The sequence below is a fragment of the Cervus canadensis genome, chromosome 23 (assembly GCF_019320065.1).
Source record: "Cervus canadensis isolate Bull #8, Minnesota chromosome 23, ASM1932006v1, whole genome shotgun sequence".
In the NCBI taxonomy this organism is placed as follows: domain Eukaryota; kingdom Metazoa; phylum Chordata; class Mammalia; order Artiodactyla; family Cervidae; genus Cervus; species Cervus canadensis.
The window spans coordinates 51,311,086-51,332,199 of record NC_057408.1 but is presented as its reverse complement, the minus strand read 5'-3'; the positions used below and the strand labels follow the sequence as shown (position 1 = coordinate 51,332,199).

Sequence of the window (21,114 nt, the reverse complement as noted above, 5' to 3'; positions counted from 1 at the left end):
ATGTCTATAAAGACAATGAAAACTCAAAGCTACATAAGAATAAGACAGGTTTATCTCTTCTTCCCCAATAAAGATTTCCTTCTTTTAGTAGATGTTCAAGAGTATTTTATGAACCTGCAGTATGAGAACAGAAGGGCCAAGCAAATCCAAACAGTTCATTCAGATAAAATCTGTGTAGCCATTAAACCTCAAAATCTCAGCAATATCTATGGAGTTATTTACATTTCCATGTGCTCTAAGTTCATGTTAACTAATACAATCTGTACCTATTTATGATAGTTTCATCTCCTTTTTAATTCCCCACTTCTCCGCCCTCAGGGAAAATGTCAACTTTCAACTATCATTTGAAATTAACTTCTCTTTTTCTTATATGTTAAAAGATGACTACACCTTTAGTTTTTTGCAAATATCAAAGACAGCCAGCAATCTCTTCATCATTTCCCCAACTATGCAACTCAAAGTACGTCTGTTTCCATCTGAAAATATGCTTGCTGATTCCCAAGGCTAAATCCCGCTGTCCTGTAACCTAACTCTCTGCCTTCTCCTCCCATATTTACCCTCAATTCATTTAGTAAATAGTACTCTTCAGTTACCTGGTGGAGTCTTTCTTCTTGATCCATAAGCATGTTCTGGTTACTTCTAAATTAAACAACATTATTTTACACTAATGCCTTTTCATTTTCACCCAGATGCCTACACACTGGAAAAGACTCTGATGCTGGGAAAGACTGAAGGCAAAAGGAAAAGAGGGTGGCAGAGGATGAGATGGTTAAATAGCATAACTGACTCAATGGACATGAATCTGAGCAAACTCTGGGAGACAGTGGAGGACAGAGGAGCCTGGCAAGCTGTAGCTCATGGTTGCAAAGAGTCAGACACAACTGGAGTGACTGAACAACAATAACAATGCCTTTTCAGGTTCTTTTCCTGGTTTTTCAGGCCAGCTGAGTTTATCCATTAAAAGGCACATAGAATGCTTAATGCCATGGGGGAAATGTTTAAAATATATTTTAAAGGTAAATACAAAACCAAGTAGATAGCATGGTTCCAATTTTGTGAAAAATATGTCTGTTTGCATAGTAAAAGGTATACAAGGCTACATACACACAAAGGGAGACACACATATACCCAGAAAGACAGAGATATAGAGACAGAGAGAGACAGATTTCTTTGGGTAATGACATACATTTTTACTTGAGCTATATCCAGTTGCCTAATTAGGTTAAGTCAGGGGAAAATGTGCAGTACTGGGGAGGTTGCCACTGTAAGGACAAGGTCCAAAGGTTTGGGGTCAAAGATTAGGGTTCAAGTTCTAATTCTGTCACTTACTAGGTTAAGGGATGTGGCCTTAAGCAAGTTCCTTAACCTCTGAGACTCAATTTTCTTCATCTGAAAATAACGATAATGCTAAATATTTTATATACTTTGAAGAATTAGTGGTGGGCTTTTCCAAGGATGAGTTACCAATGAGTCATTATAGTGGATGCTATTTACTTATCCCTGGTAGAATGGTGTTCTATCCAAATTTCCCCAACTGCCAGAGGGCATAGGGCTTCAGCAGCAGAAACTATCATAATTATGTGTTTCAGTACAAATAGCAGGTGATCGACTTCACTCTTTCTTGGCAGAGAGTATGCTCCGTTCTGGGCTTCCCTGGTGGCTCAAATGGTAAAGAATCTGCCTACAACACAGAAGACCTGGGTTCGATCCCTGGGTTGGAAAGATCCCATGGAGGAGGAAATGGCAATCCACTCCAGTATTCTTGCCTGGAGAATGCCATGGATGAAGGAGCCTGGCGGGCTACACTCCATGGGGTCATAAAGAGCTGGACATGACTGAGTGACTAACACTTTCACTTTCCATGATTCATCCTGCCCTTTGCTGTGGGATGTCATTCTGGGGCAGGAAAACCCAACTCCTAAACTCAAGTGTGCTTTGGGATAAACTCTTCATTTTTACTTTATTAAAATTTAACCCCTATACACTGAGTCATGTGTCTTAACCTCTCATAGAGTGGAATTTCTGAAGATCATTTATTTTTCAAGGGTCAGTCCAGGATATACACTGCTCTTGATTTCAATAAATGAGAAACAGAGCCAAAGTCAGAACAGACAGGAGGAGGGCTTTTTTCTCAGGGATTTAGAGTATCTAATTCCAGTCTATTTGTTCATTCATTATTAACTTGCCTTGCTTATTATTTGGTTTCCTGGTGAGATTCATAGGGTTGTCCCAGCTCGTTCTCTGAAGGTTTATTCTCTCTTTTGGTTGAGTGCACTTTTATTTCTTTAGCAGCATCTCTTTTGTTTTATATAACCTCGGATGATATTTCCAACTCTCTTCTGATCTGTTGCATTTTTAAAGGAAAGAAATATTGTGCTAAAGCTAAAGAGACTTTGAAGCAGCAGAGCATATATAATTTATGTCGAAGAAGGGTGAGTGAAACCATCTCTGGGACCAGCTGGTTTTAATGTGTCTGAAAGCTCAAATTTTTAGAACACGACCACATAAATGTCCTTTAGATTTGTAAGCTTGATCAATTTGCTTAGATATTTTTGGACTGGAGAACTTTACAAATGACTTCTATTTCAAAGAAAATAAAACCGAAACAAGTGGGAGTGTGCTGCTTTTGAATTTTTCCCCTTTTAATGGAAATCAGAGAGGCAGCTGCAGTGTAGACAGGACTGATTGCGTCTCCTGGCAGAGTCTCTGCCAGTGCCTGCACACACCCTTCCTGCGTTGGACTCTCTGTAGAGCAAGGTGGTTCAGTTCAGTTCAGTTCAGTTGCTCTGCCATGTCCAACTCTTTGCAACTCCATGGACTGCAGCACGCCAGGCTTCCCTGTCCATCACCATCTCCCAGAGCTTGCTCAAACTCATGTCCATTGAATCAATGATGCCATCCAACCATCTCATCCTCTGTCGTCCCCTTCTCCTCCTGCCTTCAATCTTTCCCAGCATCAGGGTCTTTTCCAATGAGTCAGCTCTCTGCATCAGGTGGCCAAAGTTTTGGAGCTTCAGTTTCAGCATCAGTCCTTCCAATGAATAGTGAATACTTAGGACTAACTTCCTTTACGATTGACTAGTTTGAGCTCCTTGCTGCCCAAAGGACTCTCAAGACTCTTCTCCAACACCACAGTTCAAAAACATCAATTCTTTGGTGCTCAGCTTTCTTTCTTTCTTTTTTTTTTTTGGTGCTCAGCTTTCTTTATGGTCCAACTCTCACATCCATACACAACTACTGGTAAAACCGTAGCTTTGACTTGACAAACCTTTGTTGGCAAAGCAATGTCTCTGCTTCTTAATATGCTTTCTAGGTTTGTCATAGCTTTTCTTCCAAGGAGCAAGCATCTTTCAGTTTCATGACTGTAGTCACTGTCTGCAGTGATTTTGGAGCCCAAGAAAATAAAGTCTGTCACGGTTTCCATTGTTTTCCTATCTATTTACCATGAAGTGATGGGACCGGATGCCATGATCTTAGTTTTTTGAATGTTGAGTTTTAAGCCAGCTTTTTCACTTTCCTCTTTCACCTTCATCAAAAGGCTCTTTAGTTCCTCTTCACTTTCTGCCGTAAGATTGGTGTCATTTGCATATCTGAGGTTATTGATATTTCTCCCAGCGATCTTGATTCCAGCTTGTGCTTCATCTAGCCTGGCATTTCTCATGATATACTCTGCATATAAGTTAAGTAAGCAGGGTGACAATGTTCAGGTTTGATGTACTCCTTTCCTAATTTTGAATCAGTCCATTCAGAAACAGCCAAAGTGCTTCTCACATTCCTATACTTGTGGCTCCAGTAGAAATGACTTGGGAGCAGTGTCAGGGAGCATTATTTAGGGTCTCTTGGATAGAAACTGAGTTGTGGGTAGATGTAAGTGTGTGTGTGTAGGGCTGGGGGGGTTTAAGCATTTGCTCTCAGAGGTCATTTGCACTGAAGATGGAAGAGGTGAGATAAAGAAGGAGGAATTATTGAGCAGCTCCTAAGAGCAGCTCCTAAGGGTGGGCTTCCCTTGTGGCTCAGCTGGTAAAGAATCTGCTTACAATGTGGGAGACCTAGGTTCGATCCCTGGGTTGGGAAGATCACCTGGAGAGGGAAAGGCTACCCACTCTAGTATTCTGGCCTGGAGAATTCCATGGACTAAATAGTCCATGGGGTCACAAAGTGTTGGACATGACTGAGCGACTTTCACTTACTAAGAGAAAGGGCACTATGTTTTACAGATACCTTCTCATTTAATCCTCAGTGTAACTCTGGGAGGTGATGTTGCTTGGGAAGCTCAGGCCGGAGGTGTTGAGTAGCGGGCTCATGGTCACACAGCTCATAAGCAGCACTAGATTCTGACTGGCCAGTCCTGGTCTTTCTGGGACACCAGCCCATGGAGTCTCAGGAACTGATCCTCTCTAACCCTGTGGTACTTTCCAGGTTCAAAGACAGGAACTGGGTCTCTTCTAAGGGAGGGGAGTGGGTCTTCCACTTCCCGTATTGTCATCAAACACACTTGATGGGGAAGGCACCTGTGTGGTACATGTGGACCTGAATCACCATGACTGTTACAAACAAACTTGCCCTGCCATCTTCTTGCTTTCCTCCTGGCTTTCTCTCCTTAGCCCTGGAACATCATTTGCTATTTCTTCCTTTCTGGCAGACTAACCCTTCCTTCTTCTTCAGATCTCGGTTTCGTTAGAAGTTCCTTGGTCACTCCCATCCCCTTCCCCAGGCTGGTTTCTGTGGTCTACCATTGTCACAGTCCATCCTCACATTCTGTTATAATTACTTGATAATTTCCCTACATCCCCAGTTAGGTCATTGGAATAACGTCCTTGTTCACTGTTGTTGCCCCAGAAACTAAGATGGAGAGTGCATGGCGTGTGGCTGGTGTGCAGGGTGTCTGAACACAGGCCGAGCAGTGTCAGGCCTAGCTGGGGAAGGGGTGTCAAAACCCATGCTATGATCCCAGCCCCCCGGGGATCATAAGACCTAAGGAGAAACAGTGTGTTCACACTGTAAACACAGCTTCAAGACAAGTCCCCTACCTCCTCTTGCCACCAGATGGCTGCCGTAAACTCAGGACATGTTGACTGTGGTGTCACTGAGATGGACGGAGAGACAAAAGTATGGACTTCATCAGTGAAAATGCCTGAGTTACTTCTCGCTTCCTTTCTCTTCCCTTTTCCTCACTCCTTTCCCCCTCTCTTTTTACAGAACATATCAAAAAGATACAGGAAAGAATTATTGCCTTTGGCTTTTGACTTAACGAAATCTAACTTAGAGATTATTTTTAAATATTTGAAGACAATGTTAAAAAGCATTATTAATTTCAACATTGTAAAATGGATACAAATACATTTATATATGAGGCAAATAAAACTTTCACTTGAATAAGGATGATTACTATCATCAACAAACCTACCTTCCCACTGGACATTGAATATCACCAATGTTAACAAAATAACTATTAAGAAATTAATTATTTGTGTATTAGAGCAGGTGTCTCAGCCTTGGGTCTCAGTGGTTCCAGTTATTGGCTTAAAATTCTAGGCACAAGTGAGATTTTTGTTTTTGTTAGAGGTAATGACTTTGTCTCCTGTGTACAGATAATAGTTTACATAAAAAATTATTCAGTGATAAAATTGATAAACGCAATGTTCGTACAACCCATTTCCACTCATTACCTTATGTTAATGGATTTTCATTCCATGTGTCTAGGATGTTATCTTTCTGCTTTCAACTTTAAACTTGTGAGAAGATCTTTGTTACCTTCTGACAGTAACAGAAATGCGGGAGCTAGTTCAGGGAAAGGATAGAAAGAACTGGAGAACCCAGAAGCACACAATCCATAGGCATTAAGATGCTGCCATCTTTGAATGACAATTGAATTTCTGGAAAAGCCAAAGTGTTTGTAGTATGAAAAGCTGGATTTTATTACATTGCCAATCACAGTTTTATAACACAACTTTATTCTCTTAGTCTATTGAAGTATGTCTACAGAAAATAGCCAAATCTGAGCATCAGAAGACTGCCCAGTCTACCTGATGCATGATCTCTGTAGTTCTGAGAAGCAAAAGAGTAATTTAAAATTAGGAGTGTGAAGGTTGTATGTGTGTGTGCATGTGTAAAGTTGACTGGATAACTGAGGGGCTTATTGGTGGGTAAGTGAGAGTTGGCTGTGGGTGTGCCTCCATGAAAGGCTGATCAAAGTTCTGAGCAATGATGAAAAGGTTTTACTGCAGACCTTTTTAACTATGAAGATTTCTACACTTGATCTGAGCTCAGGATTAAAAAAAAGTATACCTACAAAATATACATAGATAAATAATGTACATGTATATCTCATATATGTATTATATACATACAACTTATGTGTATATAAATGAAACTAAGGTAGCATAATACACAGTATTATATACTTATAAAAATAAATTTTGCATTAAAGAGAATCCCATGAATTGAGCAAACACAATCTGAGAATTTCCAGATGTTATGGTCCATCTCCAACTCTCACATCCATACGTGACTACTGGAAAAATGATAGCTTTGACTAAACAGACCTTTATTGGCAAAGTGATGTCTCTGCTTTTTAATACACTGTCTAGGTTGGTCATAGCTTTTCTTCCAAGGAGCAAACATCTTTTAATTTCATGGATGCAGTCACTGTCTGCAGTGATTTTATAACATGACCTTTATCAAATTATAGAAACTGCATTTTATTTTTCTGAGTGATACTTAAAGAATCACAAATAGATACTGAAGTTTGTTAAATGATTTTTTATGAACTTCCTAAACAAATTATTTTTGTCTTTTCTTCAGACAAATTTTGGAGTACCTTGAACAATTTTCTCATGTTAAACCAAACATTGTATTCCATGGTAAGCCCTCTTGATCAGACATATCCGAAATAGTATGCTGTACAAATAATTGGAAAATATTCATTTAAACACACATAGAACTCATTTATGAAAACTGACTTTGTTTTGAATCATAATTTTAAAGAATTACTATTATCACTTTATGATGGCAGCGCAATTGAATTTGAAATAAATAATAAAGTGATAATAAGAAATTTCATTTTGTTGAAAATTTTAAAATACTTACACATAATTTAAACTGAAATTAGGAAATACTTAATACAGAACAAAAATGAAAGTGCTACACATCAACATTTACAAGATGTAGTTAAATTGACACTGTGGAAAATGTATTAGCCTTAAATACATTTGTTACATTTTTCAGCTTGTGGATTTTAGATCAAGTAGATGTCAAAGATTTAGGCCTAAATCATTTATAAGTGGTCCTACCATTTGCCATGGATTCTAGGGGAAATCTTCAGTTTAATTTTGTGTGTTTGTTTACTTAAGCCTCCATGGAGAGTTTGTCTACATAAGTGAACTTACCCTGCCGTATACAAGAGTGTATGTATATATAAATTCTTAAGATAGCTGATGGTTTCAGTATTTATTTACTTCCCTGGACTAATGTTCTGCCTTTGTATTCGGCTTCATACTTCTTGCATTTTTGTAATCTCATACATTTACTTGAAAAGTTATTCTATTTTCAATATTTTCTTTCAAACATATTAAAGTGCTTTGTAGTAATAGGTGTTAGTAATTCCCATCTGTCTCACTACTAGAAACATATCTATCTTATTATTTTTAATATATACTCTTTCAGTTTAAAATATTATATTATTTTCATGGTGATTTCTTCTTTAAGTGTAGTTCACAGTGTGATTGCATTTTCAGCAGGATCTTCCCCCTCCTTTTTAAAAATTGCATTTCATTTTTATTGCATTGACAACATACTTTGGTTCGTATCAAAGAGTCCCTTCAGTATCCATGGAAATGCTTTACACTATTATGCTGTCCATTTTTATAAAAATTAATGATTCTCTTAAAAATATGTATTTTCTAATTGTTAGGTATGTAGTTATATATGTATAAAACTTGTTCATCATGCACTCAAGTTCTTATATCTGTACTAGTTCTTGACTGCTTGATCTATCAGCAGCACAGAGGGATGTATTAATATTTCCCTGTATGCTTGTGGATGTGTGGATATCATCATTAATCTGCCATGTTTTCATTTGTATATTTGGGGCTTTCTTTTTAGGTATCCTACTGGGCTTTTGATCATTTTACTTGAAGGCAACTGCATCATTGATGCATTTGCTTACCTCTGTGGTCCCTTTCCTTGTCATTTCTGACATTATCACTTAGAACCTCAGTTCCTCCATTTAGAGTGAATTTTGTACATTCTGTCCAGTGTTTCTGGAGGTTTGAAGTGGGAGGGTTTTCACATTCTGTTAATATCTTGCCAGGAGGGCCTGAAGTTAATAGATTTCATTTAACCTATGGAACTGGATGAGGTCACCTGGGCAAGAGAATATAAAATGAAGAGAAGTGAGCAGCGGAGGGCCAATCCACAGGAAACTAATATTTAGAGGATGAATGAAAGTGGGGTAAACCGAGTATGACTTCCTTCTATTCTAGAATCTCTGCAAATTCTTCCCCTTAGATGGCTCATAGATTTCCAAGTATGCCAAAAAGCAAATTAAACATAGGTAATAAAACAGAGGTCAGTCTTTCACACAGAGTCATTCATATCTTAACCAAATATATAATATGGTAATAAGAACATTGGCAGATATTGTGCATTTTGTGCTCAAAGGCAGTTTGTTTTTTTTCTTGTGTATAGAGATGTACCAGAATCATTCTCCTTTTGTTGAGTGTTAAATATAAGAAAACTTTTATTGCTGCATTTTATAAAAGTAATCTGATGTCTACTTTTATTTGTTTTATATTGAACCCTTTGGCAAAAGACAGCCTCGTCATTGTTTTCTGTCAATCTTCAGATAGGGGAAAAGCAGAAAGATTTCAAGCTGGTATACTCTCTAAAAGAAAAAGCAATAGAGAAAAGTGGCAAAGACAGATAAAAGAAAATGAGATTTACAATGTCAGCTAAACTTTAGGGATGAGAAAACACAAAAAGATCCATAGTAGAGCAAGGTTAGGGTAACTCCTGACAGTTCTGACAGATTTCAGAGATATACCAAACTTCCCTGACTAGAAGAAATTGACCAGAAATGTTAAGATAGTTTCTCTTATAATACTGTGAATGCTCTTGCAGTTTACAAGCTATAAAATCACATTGTGCAGAGATGGGATCAAAAACAAAAAATTATCTAAGGATTTAGAGTCAGTGAACAATGATGAGTAAGTATTCGAACTTTGCAGAGGGGTAAGGGGGCTACAATGCTGTCACTGAAATTTTTTCTAAAGGGAAAATACCTACAAGTTGCTGCAAAAAAAAAAAAGAAGGGAACTTCTTTGCAAAGGCTGAGGCTTCAGATGAACAAATAACTTCTTCAACATTCTTAAATATATTAAACCCAACTTTATATGGTTAGTATTAAATAAAATGGCTGAATTATACTTAAAATATTTAATTCAGAATGTATAAAAAAGCAATTAAAGTTAGAAGCAAATAAAAATATGTGTATTTCTTATATACATTACCAGGTGTAAAATATTTCACTAGTGGGAAGCTGCTGCATAACACGAGGAGCTCAGCCTGGTGCCCTGTGATGACCTAGAGTGGTGAGATGCGGGAGGGTGTGTGGAGAGGGAAGCTCAAGAGGGAGCGGATATGTGTATACTTATGACTGATTCATGCTGTTGTATGGCAGAAACCAACTCAATATTATAAAGCAATTATCTGCCAATTAAAAAAAAACATGCATTTCTGCCCAGTTATTACACTCCACTATCATCTCTGCAGAAAAGCAGTGTCCTGAACTTTCTGTTTTTCTTATCTTGACGCCTAGCTGACATATTTACTATTGAAATATTTGTAGGAACTGTGGAATTCTGCATTTAGAATTATCAACTGTTTATAATGATGATTTTCCTGAGTCATAACTCTTTGATAGCTGATGGACTGATGAGATTACTAAACCATCACTGATGGAGACCAGTTAGCAGCCATGGTTTTAGAAGCAAAGCCTTTGTACATCCTGATCCCTCTACTAGGTTGCTTTTCTAGCCACTTCTTCCACTAATACCAACTCTTCCTTCCTTTTTTTTTTTTTTCCCTTGCCACAGCACATGGCATGTGGGATCTTTCCCCATCAGGGATCAAATCCATGCCCCCTACAGTGGAAGCGTGAGTCTTAACCACTGGACCACCAGGGAAGTTCCAAAACTCTTCCTTTGCCTCTAAGCTCAAATTTGTCTTTCCTACATCCTTTCTCACCCAGACAAAGCTCAGTTCTCTTTTTCTTTTTTAAAAAGATTTATTGAAGTATAGTTGATTTATAATGTTGCATTAATTTCTGCTGTATAGCAAAGTGACTTGGTTATACATACATATTGTTTTTCATATTCTTTTCCTCATGGCTTATCACAGGATATTGACTATAGTTCCCTGTGCTACACAGTAGGATCTTGTTGTTTATTCATCCTATATATATATAAAATAGCTTGGGATTAGCAGATCCAAACTATTTTATTTCTCTTATGTTGTCACTTTTCTTTCGTAGCCCTTATTCCCATTTATGGCGTACTTCCTTCAATTATTTGATGTATGCCTCTCTCCAGCAGTGAGCTCCATAAAGCCAGTGATGAATGTTCTCATATTCCCAATCACTAGCATCAAGGCTGTCACATAGTAGGTGAAAACACTAATTGAATGGAATGAATGAAATACAGCCATTTGCATTGGGGTCATATAGGCTTGTACCTCTAATCTCCTACTTCTTCTCTTTGACCCCTAAGTCATCTTCCCTTTTTCATCAACTACTGTCCCATTTTTGGATGTCTCCATAGGTCCAAATTAAATATCTCAAAAATTTGTGCTCAAAAGATGATCCATAATTTTCTACTGCAAGCTTCTACTTAGTTTGTTACATTCATTTAGTTTCTTGAGGCTCTGGGGTATTTTTTCCCTGTAGAGCAGATTCATGAGGCAATTTTATTAGATTTGATTTTACAAGGGAAAACAGTTTTGTTTGGTTTGCAAGAAAGCTGGTAGACTCAGTTTGATTAAAAACCTCTTTTAGAAAGTGCAGTAGCAAGAATGGAAAATATAATAAAGCCAAAATCAGAGACATAACTTTATCCTTACTTTTTAGTATCACAGTAATTTCCCTCCTGGAGATTGCTTCATTGAAGTGTAGTTCAATCTACTTTCTATAACGACTGATTCAGGCCAAGATGGCCGACATGTCTTTGCAATGACTCAGCAGAGAAGGAGCATGTTACTGTTGGAAGCAAGATCACTTAGTCTCACTGCGTGGCAAGGGTAGTACTGGAACTGACAGGGCTGAGTACCAGGTTGACACTGAAGGTTATGGGCACTACTTAGGCAATTAGCTTCTTGACTGACCACAAACCTCTGACAAAACTTGTTTTTTTTTCTGTTTGCATATGAAAAAGAAACCTTAGTTATATAAGTCACCCTGAGCTGCTGGGAGTAATGTCTGTGGTAGGCATAATAATGGTCCTCCAAAGATGCCTACATCCTAATCACAATGACCTTGTCCCCTTTAAACACAGTTAAAATCCCAACTCCCAATATGATGGTATTAGGAGGTGGGGCTCTGCGGGAGTGATTAAGTCATGAGGTTGGAGCCCTCATGAAAGGGGTACTGCCCTTATAAAAGAGACTTACTGAGAACTCCTTACTCTTCTGCCATGTGAAGACACAGCGAGAAGGTGGCCATCTATGATCCAGGAAGCAGGCTATCACCAGACAACATATCTGCTAGCACCTTGATCTTGGACTCCCCAGCCTCCATAACCATAAGAAATAAATGCTTGCTGTAAAATCTTCCAAGTCTTTTTTTATAGCAATGATATTTTTGCTATAAGAATGGAATAAGATACCCCGTGAATGTTGCTTCATATGGCAAACAGACTTTGCAGATGTGATTATGTTAAGAACTTTAAGATGCTGAGATTATCCTGGATTGACCAAGAAAGCCCAGTGTAATCACTGGAGTCTTTAATAATGGATCAGGGAGGCAGGAGGAGCATCACAGTGATGTGATTAGAGGACTCAGCTGACAATTTCTTATCTCAAAGATGGAGGGGCCACAAGCCAAGGAATATGAGCAAGAAAGGGAAAGGGAAGAAGTTTCTTGCTTTCTAGAAGCAAGAAAACAGATTCTCTCCGAAATCCTCCAGAAAGGAACACAACCTTGCCAGGACCTTAACCTTGAGCCCATTAAGACCATTTTCAGACTTCTGACCTCCAAAACTGTAACATGATGAATTTGTGTTGTAAGTCCCTAAACTTGTGATTTCTAACAGCAGTGATAGGAAACAAGTGTTGTGGCCAATCTCCATGATTAAAAACAATCTGTCAAAGGTCTTTATGACTGTGCCCCTTCTTTACAAAGTCTTCCTGGCCAACTTAGCTTTGACGCTCCAAATCTGAATCTATAAGCATATTTATTAAAGACATCTGAAGAACAAGCTACCTAATACCTTTTGAGCTCCTCAAGGTCACTTCTGTGATGATTTATGTTCTAGACAAGGCTGTTGACTAAGGCTTACTTGAGTGACAGAGACAGTCTAGACCTCTGACAACATTACATTATGTTACGGGTGGAAAGAATCCTTGTAATTTTTGTCTCTTGCACTGATTTGTTATAAGGTGAAATGTAGTCTATTATAATACATCTTAAAGAAAGAGATTTATTCATGCCTTTCTGTTTTAGAAGAGGATGAGAAGGTAAGAAATTCTGGATTTCAGTCAGTTCAGTTCAGTTAAGTTGCTCAGTTGTGTCTGACTCTTCGTGACCACATGACTGCAACACGCCAGGCCTTCCTATCCATTTCCAACTCCTGGAGTTTACTCAAACTCATGTCCATTGATTTGGTGATGCCATCTAATCATCTCATCCTCTGTCATCCCATTCTCCTCCTGCCTTCAATCTTTCCCAGCATCAGGGTCTTTTCCAACGAGTCAGTTCTTCCCATCACATAGCCAAAGTATTGGAGATTCAGCTTCAGCATCACTCCTTCCAATGAATATTTAGGACTGATTTCCTTTAGGATGGACTGATTTGATCTCCTTGCAATCCAAGGAGCTCTCAAAGAGTCTTCTCCAACACCACAGTTCAAAAGCATCAATTATTTAGTGCTCAGCTTTCTTTATAGTCCATCTCTCACATACATGTATGACTACTGGACAAACCATAGCCTTGACTAGACAGACCTTTGTTGGCAAAGTAATGTCTCTGCTTTTTAATATGCTGTTTAGGTTGGTCATAACTTTCCTTCCAAGGAGTTAGTATCTTTTAATTTCATGGCTGCAGTCACCATTTGCAGTGATTTTGGAGCCCCCCAAATTAAAGTCTGACACTGTTTTCCCTCTTTCCCCTTCTATTTGCCATGAAGTGATGGGACCAGACGCCATGATCTTAGTTTTCTGAATGTTGAGTTTTAAGCCAGCTTTTTCACTCTCCTCTTTCACTTTCATCAAGAGGCTTTTTAGTTCTTCTTTGCTTTCTGCCCTAAGGGTGGTGTCATCTGCATATCTGAGGTTATTGATATTTCTCCCGGCAATCTTGATTCTAGCTTGTGCTTCTTCCAGCCCAGCATTTCTCATGATGTACTCTGCATATAAGTTAAATAAGCAGAGTAGCAATATACAACATTGACATACTCCTTTTCCTATTGGGAACCAGTCTGTTGTTCCATGTCCAGTTCTAACTGTTGCTTCCTGACCTGCATACAGATTTCTCAAGAGGCAGGTCAGGTGGTCTGGTATTCCCATCTCTTTCAGAATTTCCCACAGTTTATTGTGATCCACACAGTCAAAGGCTTTGGCAGAGTCAATAGAGCAGAAATAGATGTTTTTCTGGAACTTTCTTGCTTTTTCAATGATCCAGCGGATGTTAGCAATTTGATCTCTGGTTCCTCTGCCTTTTCCAAAACCAGCTTTAACGTCTGGAAGTTCATGGTTCACGTATTGTTGAAGCCTGGCTTGGAGAATTTTGAGGATTACTTTACTAGCGTGTGAGATGAGTGCAATTGTGTGGTAGTTTGAGCATTCTTTGGCATTGCCTTTCCTTGGGACTGGAATGAAAACTGACCTTTTGCAGTCCTGTGGCCACTGCTGAGTTTTCCAAACGTGCTGGCATATTGAGTGCAGCACTTTCATAGCATCATCTTTAAGGACTTGAAATAATTTAACTGGAATTCCACCACCTCCACTAGCTTTGTTCATAGTGATGCTTCCTAAGGCCCACTTGACTTCACATTCCAGGATGTCTGGCTCTAGGTGAGTGATCACACCATCGTGATTATGATACAGCAATTAGTAGTGCAAAACTGCCGCTACCTGCCAACATGTGGCAATTTAGAAATTAAATCCTAGTGGCCTGAAATCTTATACTGTTGTTTACAAAGTAGTGATTTATTAAATAGTAATAGCCTAACAAAGTTAGTGCAGGCTTGTAGGTAGTTTGGCTGGCTACCAGGCAACTTCTGGGATAACCTGAATTCAGTACTGAATCCAGCCTGGTATAGTAGCATGCACAATGTTAGCTTAATTTATAAGCCAATTGAGTAGGAAATGGCAACCCACTCCAGTATCCTTGCCTAGAAAATTCCATGGACAGAGGAGCCTGGTGAGCTATAGTCTGTGGGGTCACAGAGTTGGATACGACTAGTGATTGAGTACACACAGCATATAAGCCAACTGAAAAAAAAGACAAACATAAATAATCATAGTGGGATTAGTACTAAAGAAGTTCCATTCCTAATCCATCAATTTTGAAGGATAATTAAATACTAAAATAATAGCTCATTTTAAACATCTGCTGTGTAATAAATCTTCTACATCTTATTTGTATTTTGTTCTCTTCTTCTGACCTCACAAGAAGATGACAGTTTCTCTCATCTGTCTCTTGCAGTTAGGCAGTCTCATGACTGGTTAAGGCTAGTGAGTTGTGAGAAGAGGTGGTGGTATTCCTTAGTTGTTCAGTCGTGTCTTACTCTTTGCGACCCCATGGACTATAACCTGCCAGGCCTCTCTGTCCTTGGGATTTCCCAGGCAAGACTATGGAAGGGGTTGCCATTTCTTTCTCTCCAGGGGATCTTCTTGACCCAGAGATTGAACTCGAGTCTCCTGCATTGACAGGCGGATTCTTTACCACTGTGCCTCATTAGTTAGCTAATAATTCTCACAAATCATCAGACTTCTTTGGAACCTACAAGTCCCATTGTTTTCCTTTGCAGCCTTTCCCTGCTTCAAAACAGTCACCAAAAACTCCTCTGTCATATTTGTTTCAAATTATGTTTATTTATGTTGGTGTTTGCTTACTTTATCACTCTGTATTTCCTGATTTTAAATATTAAATGCTTGGATAGCTGATGAAACAGAATAATGGTTTACTTTATGCAATCAATTTAGGCCACAAACATAATTTCCACCTGAAAATTTCACAAATGTCCAGTGGAACTTGGGGAAATTGATACACTTTCCTAAATCTGGGTTTTTTTTTAATTTGTCAAATGGGATTAAAAATTGTACCAGCTTTATGGTTTTGATGCGGGGATTAAATAAAACACTGCATTTGAAGAATTTAGCACACAAAATAGTCCATGCTGTCTATGATGCTGTGTGAAGATGATCACGTAGATCATGCTCAGTTATACAAAATAATGAGAGAAGCATGTGGCAGGAAGTTCTACATGCCTCTCCAAATCCATTCCTCCCTTTTAGACAGATAAGCTCTGGCTTTTAGCTGGCACATTGAAGCCCAAGAATACTGGAGTGGGTAGCCTATCCCTTCTCTAGCAGATCTTCCTGACTCGGTTATCGAACCAGGGTCTCCTGAATTGCAGGAGGATTCTTTACCAACTGAGCTATCAGGGAAGCTGTTATTAAACCAAAAAGCAGATTTTTATCCCTGTTTTTGTTATTAGACCAAAAAGCAGATTTTATCCCTGAAGACTTTTCTCAAAGCTCCAGAAACAACTTTGTTTTTGAGATAGGAGCCAACTGTACAAAGGCTAAAATCAGGTGTAGATGCCATTCAACAAGCTGGAAACAGTGAGTTTTCTAGGAAGGTGAATTCAATTCTAATGATGTGCTAGTGGAGTCCCTTTGTATGTAAAACTGGGGAGAGAAGGAAGGAGAGGAGAAAATCCATACAGGAAACCTGGGAGTGAGGAGGGTAGCAATCAGTCAGACCCTCCTTGGCAGGAGCACTCCATGGAGTGTGGCTCCAGTGAAGGCCATATGTGACTGTGTGCATTTCTTTCCTTCTTGCCATGGTGTATTTGCCTTTGTTTTCAGTGCTTAAGCAAAAGACCTGGTGAGTATGTATTATCAGGCTCGAATAAAATAGGATGGCCTGTTTATTTTTCTTGCTGTTTACAGACTTGTTGCCGCAAAAGCTTAGGCATTGACAAAGGGCATATTACCATTTCTTCAAGTATCTCTAAGGGATCAAGGTGGATGAGCTGTAGACAGCATAATGCAGGCAGTGCCAATAAGCATGAACTGGCTGTTAACTGGAGTCTGGTTATTGCAGAATTCCATTGAAAGATCAGAAAAGCTTTAAAACTGAGAGACAATGGAAGGATTACTGTTATAGAATACCAGGTTTTGTTTGTTTGGGAATGGGGAATAGAGACTGTGGAATGTGGAAAGTAGGCTGGCTCTTTTGTTTCTATTCTTTTTTTTTTTTTTTAATTTGTTTAGTGTTTTTTTTTTTTTTTTTAAATAATTGGGCTCAGCATTTAAACAAAGCAAAGGAAAAACTAGCTGTAATGCTAGGTTTCTCTGTCCTTTTTTAACTGTAGGAAAATCTGTCTACCTTAGTTGAACTGGCCGAGTCATAGTTTGGGCTTCCTTTTGAGCTATTTTGTAGACAAATAGAGTTATTTCCAACTTCTAGGCAACAATACATACAGTAAATAGAAGCCAATGTGTTTTCCCTCTTCAACATCCCCTTCCTCCCATCCCTGCCTCCCAAACCTTATACATGTAGAAATGATGTCTCTTCCTGCTATAATAGCATGGACTCTAGGTTAGTCTATTTGTGCTTTTCTTCAGAAGTAACTCTCTAGGAAGCTAAAATCAAGTATCTACACACATACTTGAACAATACTGATGGAGAAATTTAAGCAAAGATACAAGCTCTCAGTAATAGTGTATCTCATTCAAAGTTTTTAAAACTCAAGGGCCAGTTCCTTTTTCTTTTAAATGTTCTTATATTTCTGTTTTCCCCAAGATAATGTTGTTTGTGATCCTAGTTTCTCATTTTTAATTTCCTCTATTGTTTTATATAGTGAGTGTCAAAGTCCAGGTTATTCTGAGATGTGTAACCTGGATCTCAGGATCCAGGATCTCTGGATCTCTGATTTTGTCTCCCTCCCTTTTTTAAAATAGAACTTTCATTTGAGGATTAAAAGCAATCTTTATGTAGACATTGCACATAAGGCTGTTTTGGTGCTTTGAAGAGCTACACTTTGGGAAATGGATTCAGGATGCATTATTTCTTTTGGGGAGTTCTATTTGGAACCAAGAGTTAAGGGACAAGAGGGAAGAACAGCTTTGAGGAAAACAGTCCCAGTTGTTATTTCATGTGAGGATTGTTGTCATTGTTCAGTCTCTCAGTTGTGTCCAACTCTTTGTGACCCCATGGACTACAGCACGCCAGGCTTACCTGTCCTCCGCTATCTTCTGGAGCTTGCTCAAACTCATGTCCATTAAGTCAGTGATGCCATTCAACCATCTCATTCTCTGTTGCCCTCTTCTCCTCCTGCCCTCAAACTTCCCCATCAACAGGGTTTTCCAGTGAGTCGGCTCTATGCATCAGATGGCCAAAAGTATTGGAGCTTCAACTTCAGCATCAGTCCTTCCAATGAATATTCAGGGTTGATTTCCTTTAAGATTGACTGGTTTGATCTCCTTGCTGTCCAAGGGACTCTCAAGAGTCTTCTTCAGCACCACAATTCAAAGCCATCAATTCTTTGGTGCTCAGCCTTCTTTGTGGTCCAACTCTCACATCCATACATGACTGCTGGAAAAACCATAGCTTTGACTGCATGGATGTATGTCGGCCAAGTGATGTCTCCGGTTTTTAATACACTGGTAAGGATTATTACAGTGATTTTATTGTCTGTGCCTTTCAAGGTTTAGAACAGTAAATACTTTAAAGCATCTTTACAGAAAATGAAACTATGGAATTTCCCATACTGCATCTGAGAGCTGTTATGTCATTTTATAAATAGGCATATGATGTCTAAATTACTTGTAATATAAACTGAAAACATCCTTGGCTTTTATGATGGTTGTATATGATCCAGAGGTACAATTATGAATAATGCATTGAGTTGTGTTGTTCTCTGATTGCCTACTTTGTTATGCAGGCAGGGATTTCCAGGATAGTGTCCCAGATTTGAATTGTATAGTTTCTTTTTGTAGCAGCTGCCCCAGAATTATATGAGCTCACTGAGGATATTCATAGAAAATAGAAATCCTTACCTGTGTGCTTCACAGAGATATAATCTCAGAACTTTCTCCAAGGATTGTCTCATCAAGTATAATTTAATATGTATCATGAACTGCATGGATGGAGGTTCGTGACATTGTACAGGAGGCAGGGATCAAGACCATTCCCGAGAAAAAGAAATGCAAAAAAGCAAAACGGCTGTCTGAGGAGGCCTTACCAATAGCTGTGAAAAGAAAAGAAGCAAAAAGCAAAAGAGAAAAGGAAAGATAGTCCCATTTGAATGCAGAGTTCCAAAGAATAGCCAGGAGAGATAAGAAAGCTTTCCTCAGCGATCAGTGCAAAGAAATAGAGGAAAACAATAGAATGGGAAAGACTAGAGATCTCTTCAAGAAAATTAGAGATACCAAGGGAACATTTCAAACAAAGATGGGCTCAATAAAGGACAGAAATGGTATGGACCTAACAGAAGCAGAAGATAGTAAGAAGAGGTGGCAAGAATACACAGAAGAACTATACAAAAAAGATCTTCACAACCCATATAATCATGATGGTGTGATCACTCACCTAGAGCCATCCATCCTGGAATGTGAAGTCAAGTGGGCCTTAGAAAGCATCACTATGAACAAAGCTAGTGTAGGTGATGGAATTCTAGTTGAGATATTTCAAATCCTGAAAGACGATGCTGTGAAAGTGCTGCATTCAATATACCAGCACGTTTGGGAAACTCAGCAGTGGCCACAGGACTGGAAAAGGTCGGTTTTCATTCTAGTCCCAAGAAAGGCAATGCGAAAGAATGCTCAAACTACCGCACAATTGCACTCATCTCACACGCTAGTAAAGCAATTCTCAAAATTCTTCAAGCCAGGCTTCAACAATACGTGAACCATGAACTTCCAGACGTTAAAGCTGGTTTTGGAAAAGGCAGAGGAACCAGAGATCAAATTGCCAACATCCGCTGGATCATTGAAAAAGCAAGAAAGTTCCAGAAAAACATCTATTTCTGCTCTATTGACTCTGCCAAAGCCTTTGACTGTGTGGATCACAATAAACTGTGGGAAATTCTGAAAGAGATGGGAATACCAGACCACCTGACCTGCCTCTTGAGAAATCTGTATGCAGGTCAGGAAGCAACAGTTAGAACTGGACATGGAACAACAGACTGGTTCCCAATAGGAAAAGGAGTATGTCAATATTGTATATTGCTACTCTGCTTATTTAACTTATATGCAGAGTACATCATGAGAAATGCTGGGCTGGATGAAGTACAAGCTGGAATCAAGATTGCCGGGAGAAATATCAATAACCTCAGATATGCAGATGACACTGCCCTTAGGGCAGAAAGCAAAGAAGAACTATAGAGCCTCTTGATGAAAGGGCAGAGGAGAGTAAAAGGAGTAAGAGGAGAGTGAAAAAGCTGGCTTAAAGCTCAACATTCAGAAAACTAAGATCATGGCATCTGGTCCCATCACTTCATGGCAAATAGATGGAGAAATAAAGGAAACAGTGGCAGACTTTATTTTTTGGGGGGCTCCAAAATCACTGCAGATGGTGACTGCAGCCATGAATTTAAAAGATGGTTACTCCTTGGAAGGAAAGTTATGACCAACCTAGACAGCATATTAAAAAGTAGAGACATTACTTTGCCAACAAAGGTCTGTCTAGTCAAAGCTATGGTTTTTCCAGTAGTTATGTATGGTTGTGAGAGTTGGACTTTAAAGAAAATTGAGTGCTGAAGAATTGATATTTTTGAACTGTGGTGTTGGAGAAGACTCTTGAGAGTCTCTTGGACTGCAAGGAGATCCAACCAGTCCATCCTAAAGGAGATCAGTCCTGGGTGTTCATTGGAAGGACTGATGCTGAAGCTGAAACTCCAATACTTTGGCCGCCTGATGTGAAGAACTGACTCATTTGAAATGACCTGATGCTGGGAAGGATTGAGGGCAGGAGGAGAAGGGGACGACAGAGGATGAGATGGTTGTATGGGGTCACTGGATCGATGGACATGAGTCTGAGCCAGCTGCAGGAGCTGGTGATGGACAGGAAAGCCTGGCGTGCTGCAATCCATCGGGTCACAAAGATTTGGACATGACTGAGCGACTGAACTGAACTGAACTGAGAACATGGAAGCAACATAGATGTCCATTGTCAGATGAATGGATACAGAAACTGTGGTAAATATATACAAGGGAATATTTCTCGGCTATAAAAAAGAACACATTTGAGTCAGTCCTAATGAGGTGGATTACCTTAGAGTCTATTATACAGAGTGAAGTAAATCAGAAAGAGAAAGACGAATACTGTATATTAACCATGCATATGGAATCTAGAAAGATGGTACTGATGAACCTATTTGCAGGGCAGCAGTGGATACACAGACATAGAGAACAGAACTTGTAGCCACAGTGGGGGAAGGAGAGGGTGGGTCACATTGAGAGAATAGTATGGAAACATACACATTCCCACATGTAAAACAGACAGCAAGTGGGAGCTCAGCCACACACAGTCACTGTGTGCTGTCTGACACAGGGAGTCAACCCAGTGCTCTGTGGTAACCTGGAGGGGCGAATGGGGTGGGAGATGGGCGGGGGACTCAGGAGGGAGGGCATACATGTATACCTGTGGTTGGTTCATGTTGACGTATGGAAGAA

The 21,114-nt window shown here is 39.2% G+C and overlaps 2 non-coding genes across 2 annotated transcripts; both read left to right on the top strand.

Moving 5' to 3' along the window:
- The first annotated feature begins 5,976 nt into the window (after window positions 1-5,976).
- On the top strand, window positions 5,977-6,054 carry LOC122425916. Its single transcript, XR_006265067.1, has one exon. It is a non-coding gene; the product is annotated as a small nucleolar RNA U2-19 (small nucleolar RNA).
- Window positions 6,055-6,199: 145 nt separating this feature from the next.
- On the top strand, window positions 6,200-6,269 carry LOC122425915. Its single transcript, XR_006265066.1, has one exon. It is a non-coding gene; the product is annotated as a small nucleolar RNA U2-30 (small nucleolar RNA).
- The last annotated feature ends 14,845 nt before the right edge of the window (window positions 6,270-21,114 follow it).